Below are 11,105 nucleotides of genomic sequence, written 5' to 3'. Positions count from 1 at the left end.
GAAATTCATTGCTCAGATTTTCACTGGTGTGAACTTGAAATATGAGCAGGCTTATGGCAAATGAGTACTCCTCCGTTTTCTGGAGCCTTGGAGGTTTTTGCTGGGCAGGTTGGGAGGAGTGAGAGGTGAAGACAGTCCAGTGATTTCTTTTTTTTTTTTTTTTTTTTTTTTTTTTGAGACAGAGTCTAGCTCTGTTGCCCAGGCTGGAGTGCAGTGGCCGGATCTCAGCTCACTGCAAGCCCCGCCTCCCGGGTTCACGCCATTCTCCTGCCTCAGCCTCCCGAGTAGCTGGGAGTACAGGCGCCCGCCACCTCGCCCGGCTAATTTTTTTTGTATTTTAGTAGAGACGGGGTTTCACCGTGTTAGCCAGGATGGTCTCGATCTCCTGAACTCATGATCCGCCCGTCTCGGCCTCCCAAAGTGCTGGGATTACAGGCTTGAGCCACCGCGCCCGGCCCAGTCCAGTGATTTCTTCCATCTGATCGACACTTTCACAAATAGAACTTTTAAGTGACAAAGCTACTACAATTGTATACCGGGATAAACTAAAGCCACAGTAAGTGAAGTTCTTTCTACAGCACAGTGGTCCTTAGCAAGCACACCTCCATGCCTTCCGCCGTGCCGCCTCAAGCCTTGCTCCTTGTCAGGGTTCACCTAGAGGATCTCAACAGGGAGACATGTGGAGTCCTCCCTGTTTCTGAGGCCAGTCGGGAGCCCCTTCCTTCGATCTTTAAGACACTGGGGAAATGAAAAGCTGATCCTCACTAAAAGGCCTGGAGGGTTGTCATAGTCTAATTCTTACAGTATTATTTCTGTCCTATACAATTGTCTAAGTGGCTTTTTAAAATGTAGCTGTTAGCCAGGCGCGGTGGCTCAAGCCTGTAATCCCAGCACTTTGGGAGGCTGAGACAGGCAGATCACGAGGTCAGGAGATCGAGACCATCCTGGCTAACACGGTGAAACCCCGTCTCTACTAAAAAATACAAAAAACTAGCCGGGCAAGGTGGCAGGTGCCTGTAGTCCCAGCTACTCGGGAGGCTGAGGCAGGAGAATGGTGTAAACCCAGGAGGCGGAGCTTGCAGTGAGCTGAGATCCAGCCACTGCACTCCTGCCTGGGCGACAGACTGAGACTCTGTCTCAAAAAAAAAAAAAAAAAAAAAAAAGTAGCTGGCGGGCCACTAGTAAGAAACAAAAAATGGGTAAAGATGGCTAGAGAAGGTCCCTTCTGAAATAAAGAGAACCATCCTTCCTTAAGAAGTGGAATCCAGAGAAGGGAAGGAGCACAAAAATTTGAGCCTCAGAGGCTCAAGAGAACCCAGTTATTTGCGTTTGCAGCTCCTCATCCCTCGGCATGATTCCTGTATGTGGAAACACTTGCCCCTTAGGACGGCCTGTTTGCAAACCTGTTTCATCCATATTTTTTATGGCATCGCTGCAGATTGTAGCCTGGTGCGATGGGGTCTAAAGACCTACATTCACGTGTCATATCTACTACTCATTGACTCAGTGACTTTGGATAAGTCACTTAACCTCTCTGTAGATGTCACTCCTCTCAGCTGAATGATGAACAATTTGAAGTAGTTACCTTGAAGTTTCATCTAAGTGCTAACCTTTGTAAGATCTATAGTTGTGTTACAGGTGAGCCATAGAATTAATAGATTAATTTTTTTTTTTTTTAATGGAGTCTTGCTCTTGTCATCCAGGCTGGAGTGCAATGGCATGATTTCGGTTCATTGCAACCTCTGCCTCCTGGGTTCAAGCGATTCTTGTGCATCAGCCTCCCGAGTAGCTGGAATTATAGGTGTCTGTCACCACGCCCAGCTAATTTTTGTTTTTTTAGTAGAGACAGGGTTTCACCATGTTGGCCAGGCTGGTCTCGAACTCCTGAGAGTTTTGGCCGGGTGATCCACCTGCCTCAGCCTCCCAAAGTGCTGGGATTACAGGCCTGAGCCACCGCACCCGGCCGATTAAATTTTTTAAAACATGGGGTGCTTAGAAAAGAGGTTCTGAGGGCCTCCAGTAAGATGGTTTTATAGTACGGTGTTCTGTCGGATTTTTAACTTCTTTATATGGAACTCTGGGAGAAGCTCTTTGCCAGTCTGCGTTGGTTTTGCCTTTCATATGATTATCTTGTTGCAGCTAATGTGAATTTATTACCTCCCATGTAAAAAACTGGTCTCAAAGAATTCTTACTGGTCCAAAAGGAGAATGATTTAGGGTTAAATCAGATCCTGTCCTTTTCTGGTCAGCCATCTGCAAACAGCCCTTTCCTTTCATTTGAGATGAAGAAGGTAACTTTTGTATTTGGGAGAGTGTCAGTTAGCTTATTTCCTTTCAGACTTCTCTCCCCACAACCAGGGATGATGTTTCTTCATGTGTTTTAAGGAACCATTTGGGGCTGGGTGCAGTGGCTCACGCCTGTAATCCCAGCACTTTGGGAGGCCGAGGTGGATGGATTGCTTGAGCCTCGGACTTTGAGACCAGCCTGGGCAACATGGCGAAACCCTGTCTCTATAAAAAATACAAAAATTAGCTGGGTGTGGTGGCACACACCTGTAGTCCCAGCTACTCTGGAGGCTGAGGTGGGAGGATCGCTTGAGCCCAGGAGGCAGAGGTTGCAGTGAATCAAAATCATGCCACTGCATTCCAGCCTGGGTGACAAAAACCCTGTCTCATAAAAAAGCCAAACGAAAAACAGAACCACTTGGGTTGATTTAACATTATTTTCACTGTCACTAGTCAGAGATGACATAGATGCAGTGATACTTTGTGAGGTCTTTATTCTGGTCCAAGCCTTTTGGGTCCACCTTTCATCTACACCAGAAGAGAGATTAGAGATGAGAAGTCTGCCTGGGTGACACAGCACAATCAGAATCTCTGAGAGAAAGAGGCAGAAGAAAACAACGACTGTGCCCTAGCTCCTGCAGCCTTTATCTCTGCTACCTCAGTTTCCTTTATCAAAAGAGGAGAGGCATAATGCTCGCTATGCACTTGACATCCTGAGATGAAGGTGCGATGCAAAAAACTGATGTCTCGAAAGTGTTTTAAAACTGCTCTACGGAGCGAGGCAGCCTCGCCGCTCACAGACCCAGTGATGGGATTCGAGTGATGGCTTCAGCCCCTTCGGGGTTGTCACTGCTTGGGATAATTAAGACTGTCTTCTACCAAAATCTCATTTACAGTGAATGGGAGGAGAGCAAATATCAACCCAAGATGGTTACTCTTTGGCTTCCTGGAAGGAACTGTTCTGTGGGTCCATGTGTGACCATTTTGATTTTTTCCTCTCAGAATCCTTCCTTTATTCTTTTTTCTTTTTACTTTTTTTTTTTTTTTTGAGACGGAATTTCACTCTTATTGCCCAGACTGGAGTACAGTGGTGCAATCTCGGCTCATGGCAACCTCCGCCTCCCGGGTTCAAGCGATTCTCCTGCCTCAGGCTCCTGGGTAGCTGGGATTACAGACATGCGCCACCATGCCTGGCTAATTTTGTATTTTTAGGAGAGATGGTGTTTCTCCATGTTGGTCAGGCTGGTCTCGAACTCCCAACCTCAGGTGATCTGCCCGCCTCGACCTCCCAAAGTGCTGGAATTACAGACGTGAGCTACCGTGCCCGGCCCCCCTTTATTCTTAAAACACATGGCTTTCCTATCTCTTTCTGAAGGATAGTTATGCAAGACAGAATTGCTTGAAAGAACAGTCTGTATGGTTCCTGCCTCAAATTACAGCAGCTGGAGGAGATGAGCTGAGCAAAAAAGCAAGAAGGCCTCATAGAGTACGAAGTTAACCCAGGGAGTGGGCGGAAGCTGTTAGAAAATGAAGGGGAACGAAAACCGAAAGTGGGATCCTGCGGCCAGCCTGCGTGAGGGCCCTGGCAGGTGGAGTGATTATTATCCTTCCAGCAAGGCAGTCAGAGTGGCTGGAGAACATGAGAATAAAAATAGCTGCCTTTACATTTCCTACAGACTCACTAGATCTCAAGAATTGCAGTGGCCTTGGAAGCATGTTCGTTCATCCTGGTAAATGTCTTTATAACAGAAGAGAGCAAAGGCCTCCATTCTCTGGGGACAGCCCACAAAGCCCCTGCCTGCTGAGTGGGCAGATGGGAGTGCTTGGCATGGGGCCTGCCCTTCATTTGAGGGTTAGAGTGAAAAACCAGAAGCCCTGAAAAATCAAGACCTGCTACCACTTGTAGATGGTAAGCCATAATAATCGTGTCTCTACAGAGAGCTAGGTTGAAATTATCTCCACACAACCCTTGCACAAGTGAATATCTCCACACAAGTGAAATTATCTCCACACAACCCTTGCACAAGTGCCCAGTCGGGGGGAAGAGAAGCAGCTTGAAGAAGTTACATGCAAATGGAGCACCACACCCTCAACGAGTCCTGCATTGTCCTCAAAAAACGGCAGGAAAACTTGGCCCCAGAGGCCTGGTGGTCCTGCAGGTTAACATTTCATTCTGATTCCCCTCTGGGCTCCAGCAAGGTTTCCGGGCCTCCCCGCTCATCACTGGGCTGCTCAGGAAATGCAAATGAGTTTCACCTCAGCAAAACACACAGAGAAAGGGCAGTGAACCGTCACAACAAACGGCCCTGGATACACACAGCCTGTACCCCGACAACACAGTGACAGGCATGGTTTAGACTGTGTGTTTTCAATAATGGTCCCCTGGGCTCTCGCAGGCCGAGACGGTGAACTTTAAGGTGAAAGCCTTTTAGTTTTTTGAAAGGATATCCAAGTTGATGCTTGTCTCGGCAAGGTGTATTTAGAAGTATCATGCTTTCTAGCCTGTGCTGATTTTATTCTTGAAGCATTTTATAAACATCAGTTGTGCTGTGAAGCTCCTAGCTAGCAAATTACCTAGCTAGAAAGCATGATACTGATTTTATTGAAATTGATAGTTTGATACTGATTTTATTCTTGACGCATTCTATAAACATCGGTTGTGCTATGAAGCTCCTAGCTAGCAAATTACTAACATTGCTGATTGTACTAGTCAGTTTGAGTGCAGTGACAGTCTCACTTCTGCTCAGCCCATGGCCAAGACTGGCTCCTGGCCCTGCCAGTTGCATGGGGATCTTTACATGTGGGACAGCATGCACTGAATGATTTAAAAAAAAAAAAAAAAAAAAAAAGTTGCTGGGCGCAGTGGCCCATGCCTGTAATCCTAGCACCTTGGGAGGCCGAGGCAGGTGGATCACTTGAGGTCGGGAGTTCAAGACCAGCCTGACCAACATGGAGAAACCTTTTCTCTACTAAAAATACAGAATTAGCCAGGCATGTGGCGCATGCCTGTAATCGCAGCTACTCGGGAGGCTGAGGCAGGAGAATCGCTTGAACCTGGGAGGCAGGGGTTGCAGTGAGCCGAGATCGCGCCATTGCACTCCAGCCTGGGCAAAAAGAGCGAAACTCCGTCTCAAAATAAGTAAATAAATAAATAAAGTCAACATGGCAGAGATATTTAATTCAAGGGGAAAAAAAAAGGTTCTTGGACCCACAGGACCAGAGCTGAGCAGGCACCAGACAACACAAGCCCACAGGTCGGCCCTGGGGTAGGTCCCACTTTGGGGGCCTTTAAAAATTCTCAAAAACATGGTCCTCATCACTTGGATTTTCACACCTCTCCCCCCAAAATTGTATTCTCAAAACCTGATCATTTCTCCTTCTTCTGAAAGTTTTAATGATTCCTGCAGCTTACCTGACCAAAGCATTGTCATTGTTATTTCAGGGAAACACATTTTCAACACGTTTATGTCCCAGCTGCTGACTGAGCTGTGGATATAAAATGGTGGCTAAAACAGACCTGGTCCCTCCTTCTAGTCTTGTGGGAGGTAGCAATGACATCAGTTAGTCAGTTGCCCCTTTGACAGTTTTGGTCTCTGTAGGTCTTAAACATCCAAAGTTGGGTGCGTAGCCTAGACAAGGTGATATGTCCTACTCATTTCAAAGATAATGCTTTAATAACCTTTGGGGTTAGCACCCTTTGATTAGGGCAAGAGTCCTTAATATGAAACTATTAAGTTGAGAACAGAAGTGTTGAATAGGCACAATAAATTAATTGATAAGTCCACCCCAACACACCTAAGCACAGTAGGAGGGAGTTAGCAGCAGCGGATTATCCTGTTGAGCGACTCACCTTCAGACTTCTGAGCTCACCCACAACAACAGCACCTGCATCTGCTTTCCCCAGCTGCTGCTGGCATAAGCATTCACATGGCCCCTTGCTTGACTTACCCTAGTCCTGGTTCTGGCTGCACCAAATACTTGTTGAGGCCCAGGGTCTATAGAAAGATATATGTGGTCCCTGGCCTTGGAGCCCAGGCATCTGAGCCAGGAGTCATGACCCACGGGAGAAGTAGTGACGCAAGGTTGTGCCTGGTGCCCAAGGAAAATCATAGACCAGAGCCGCAGGAGCTCCCCAAGACCTTGAGAGGAACTCACGATGATTGAGATCTAAGTAGTGTCTGAGATCTCAGCCTTGGCATAGGGTAGAGCTTCAATAAGCCGTCTGTTCCTAGTCAGTCATCTGCAAACAGCCATTTCATTTGAGATGAAGAACATAACTTTCAGATATTATTTCAGTTACATAGAGACAACATAGGAGAGATTTATTTTAGAGATTGAGTTACATAGAGACAACATAGGAGAGCAGTAATGTGAGCAGAGGGGTTTCGAGGGAGTTCACCTGATACAGATATAGAGAGGAAGGGGAATAGTGTTTTAGCCAAAGGAAAGAGCAGGAGTAGAGACATCCTGGTGAGATGGAAATATCATGGCTTTAGATCTTGATCTGGTCTCTGTGTGATCCTAGCAAGTTATATAACCTCTCTGCGCCTTGCTTCCTCATTTGTTAAGTTACTGTCAACTCTGAAAGATTGTTGTGCCTTAATGTACAGTGGCCTCACGTGGTGGGTGCTCAGTAAACAATAATAAGATTGCTGATGCAAGTGAATTGTGCCATTCCAAGAACAAGGACTGGGCCCTCTGAGCTGGCTTCAGTCCAAGGCCAGCCTTCCACTTTGTACATACAGGCAGTGGCCAGCAAAACAACCCAGCTCCCTGCCTACCTCTGGCACCCTGCTGCACCCAGAACAGAGCCCCTCCTTTGCACACACCCTGCAGAATACCTGCCAAGCATGCTCTCCAGCCCTCCCCAGCCTGTCCCAGGCCTCACCCTCCTTTAGAGTTATACAGCTGGTGGGTGGGGAGCTATGGAGGAATCAGCCTGCCCTAGCCAGATCCAGCCTCCTAGCTGGCCCAGCCTCCTACCTGGTGACTCAGCTTCCAGGCTCCTGCACAATCTGTCCTTCACACCTGCATCAGGTGAACTTCCTCAAACCTCTGCTCACTTACTGCCTTCCTCAGATACCTCCCCTGTAGCGGTTCTAGCCTTGACTGCGGTAGTAGAATCCTCTAGGGAGCTTTGAACATGTCCAGGCCACATCCCAGACCTGTCAGACTCTGGGAAAAAGACCTTCCGTCTCCCGTCCCCCACCCCCGTGGATATTCTCTAAAGCTCCTCAGGGGATTGCAGATAGGCCGACAAAGCTAGGAATAATTGCAGTGGCTCCCTTGTGGGGGATTGGACTTGGGGCTGGGGTGAGGAGGCATGGGGACCAGTTCCACACAGCGAAGTAACTGTCATCTGCAGTATCACCAACACCTAGGAGCCTGTGAGAAATGCAGAGTCACAGGCCCTGCTGATTCGGTCTACATTTTACCAAAGTCCCCAGTGATTCCCCGCACTGTCGAGTTTCTTTAACACTGGCACCAGCTTTTACTAATTGCTCACGGTGCTCCAAGTGCACAGTCAGGTGTTTTACACATACACCATCTCATTTAATCCTCACACCCCTCAGCTATGAGCACCCCCTTTGACAAACAAGGAAAAATCTGCCGTTCCTTCAACAAATCCTTCCTGAGCACCCACGTGCGAGGCTCTGCTAGAGACTGAGAATGAAAAACAGGCGCTCCCCTGCTGGGGAAGAGCTCAAAAGCCAATGGGATGTGGATTTCAATGCCTTGCCAGCTGTGTGTTGCTGGGCGACTTCCTCAGCCTCTCTGAGCTCGTTTCCTCTTTCTCTTCCGCCGAACAGCGTTAATAATCACACCGCACAGGGCTTGGTGCCTTCCCTAAGCCAAGTACTCACTCACCAGGCCTGACTCTAGCGCGAGCTCAGGAATGGTAGCTATTGTGACAAATAGAAGAGACAGGGAGAAGGTGGGTCCCCGGGCCGCGGTGGCGCCTGAGGAGGGCTAAGAACCTCCCAGGAGGGGCTGGGCTCGGAGCGCGCTCTCGGAGACGCGGTGATGCGCGGGGCCCGGGCCGTGGACAAGACTGCAGTGTCCTGCACCACCTGCCGCCCACTCATCAGGCCGGTTCTCCCCACCTTACGCTTAGATGAATTTCGAGTAAGACCACTGCTGGCATCACGAGTCTGGGTCCCCGATCTCGCCCTTTCCGGCTAAGCGAGGCAGGCCCAGGTTGGCTGCAGCGCGCGGTTCCCGTGCCGCCACCAAGCGCGGGGCGCGCGCGCCGGGAGAGTGGAGCGCGGAGACCCGACGGCGCCCCCTCCCGGCGAGCCTGAGCCACGGCCGCGGGCTCCGGCGGGTTCCGGGGAAGGCACGCGCGACTGCGTCGCAGCCGGAGCCAGGACAGACTACCCATGCTGCGCGGCCTTCGTCCCACGGCCGGGGCGATGGCAAGGCGGTCCCGACGCACGCAGGGGTCTGAGGAATCGGCTTCGAGATTTTGTGGTCCGCAGCCTGCACCACCGCTTCCTGTAATTTAATTTTCTCTCGCGAAAACATTGCTAGTTAAATCCTTCTCCGGCAAGCCGTCGCCCCCCGCCCCTGCTAGTCTGTTTATTAATTACCCGGCACGTGTGAGGGAATTTTTGGCCTCGGCGGCTGGAGTGTCAGGTGGAGGGGCCGCGCTGCCCCTTACCTGCGCCTCCTATCTTCCCTCCCCAGGTCTCCTCCCTCTCTTTCCACCTGAAACAAGACAGCAATCCTTGAGGTCTCTGAGCAGACGCAAGAACCATCCTTCTCCTGCTGCTGGTGACCTCTGCTGCTCGGGGCATCCCATTCGTGTCAGTTCGCCTCCCCTGACTTTCCACCTGTTCAGTCGTATTCCCCCTTCCCACCACTATCCCCCGCACCGCACGCTGGGTGGAAGGTTTCCGGAACGGGCCCAGTGGCTTGTGGAAGGTCACACAGCCCATCCAGGGCACAGTCGGGACTAAAACTGAGCTCTCTTGAAACTTGCCTTTCAGGGGTCACAAACTCAAAGCCTCCAGGGGCCAGATAGCCAAGGGTAGAGTGTGGGGTGGCTCTGGGTTGGGCAGTGGTGGGGGGGAGTCTGTGGCAAAGTAAAAGCCACTTGCCCCTTTGGGGGTCGTTAAAACCATGTGCCCCATTGAGGGCCAAGTGTGTGCAATCCCCGCCAAGTCTAAGAGCGAGTCCAGTGTTCACGGAGGGCAGTGACCCGCCCAGGGTCACACAGGGACTCAGAACCACTGGGCACTCTGGGTTCACAGTGTGATCTTTTCAGGATGCCACTTACTGACTGAGGATTTGGGGGCAGTCCTGCTCGGTCCTGCACCCCTGCCACCTCAGTCCTTGCCCCTCTGGCCTGCCCTGCCCAGGGTCACCACACCCTGCAGGGCCCCCTTCCCCACAGAGTATCTCACACCTTGGGCACCACTCTCCTCTCCCCTCTACCTAAAATCGCCCCTTCAGACAGCTTCTGGCCACCTCGCAGCTGTCAATCAGAAAAAGAAGGCAGCCTCATTTCAAGGTATTTAGTGGTAAATACCTCCCAGAATTTGAGACAAAGGGTCTGGGGAGCCAAAATGCTATTTTGAAGGACATATTCATAGTGGGGGAATTTCAGGCATCACAAGCCAGCCAAAAAGGGGGTATTTGGGGACAGGAAGGCTGGGGAGAAGCCCACATACAGGACTGCCTCTTTGGAAAGCCTCAGCACCAGCTCCGCTCCTCTCTGAGTTCCAGGTCAGCCCCCTGGTCCCCTCCTACACAGCTTTTTGGCCTTCCATGGGGGGACCCTCACATGCAACCCCACTTCAGTAGCTGTCTGTTGCCCTCTCTGGAGGCTTATCTTTTTCCTCTGTCATAGACAGGCTTTGCAGGTGTTTTTCTCCTCAGGCCCCACTTTCATTTTAGAGTCTTTGGTGGCTCCATGTCCTGGTCTGCAGGGATGGGGACAGAGGTGTGCTGGGCTGTGCTTGGCTCTCTGCCAGGGTCTGGTCCCCTCCTGCAGGTACCCCAACACTGCCTGGGAGGACTGCCATCTAGAAAGAGCTTGAACTTTTTCCCTGACTAGGTAACATCCTTGAGCCTCAGCCCCAACTGTCCTCAGACCTCCACCGATACTCTGCCCTGGAAGAAGTGGCTTCATCTAGGGCAATCTGCCCATAATCCTCAGCTGGGAAAGACCTAGGGACCCCCATTTCCCCTGCAAAGTCACCACAAGCAGTTGGCTGTTAGCTGTGCAAGGCACAAGCTGAGCCTACTTCCTTTCTCTGTATCTATCCGTGCCTATTACATAGTAGGTACTCAATAAACATGTTGAATGAACAGATCAATGAATGAATGAGTAGAAACTTGGCTCCTTGTTAATTTTCAGCAGGGAATGTATTGTGTGACTATAATATTCCACAATGGAAAGACAGTCTAGTGCCAGGTTAAATAGACCTTGGAGCAGGCAGACTGGGTTTGAATCCTGACTCTGGCACTTACTAGTTTCAGGCTTTGGGCAAATTATGCAACCTCTCAGTGCCTTTATTATTATTTTTTACCTGGAACGTCGGGGTTTTAATAAAACATACCTTGTAGTATTGCTATGAGGAATATGTGAGTTAATACAGATGAAGTGTGTGTAGGACAAGGGCCTGGCATGTTGGGAAGGCTCAGCAAATCCTGGTCATTGTCACCAGTATAATGTATACACCAGTAGTATACTGGTGACAATGTAGTATCACTACACAGAATGACTGTATCAACAATGTTAGTGTCCTACACCATGCTAGGGACAGGGGAAACTAAAGGATTCCACCATCTCCATTTCTGCTTTCCAAGGGCAT

The sequence above is a fragment of the Macaca nemestrina genome, chromosome 7 (assembly GCF_043159975.1).
Source record: "Macaca nemestrina isolate mMacNem1 chromosome 7, mMacNem.hap1, whole genome shotgun sequence".
In the NCBI taxonomy this organism is placed as follows: Eukaryota; Metazoa; Chordata; class Mammalia; order Primates; family Cercopithecidae; genus Macaca; species Macaca nemestrina.
The sequence above is the reverse complement of the archived record's forward strand: the minus strand, read 5'-3'. Positions refer to the sequence as shown.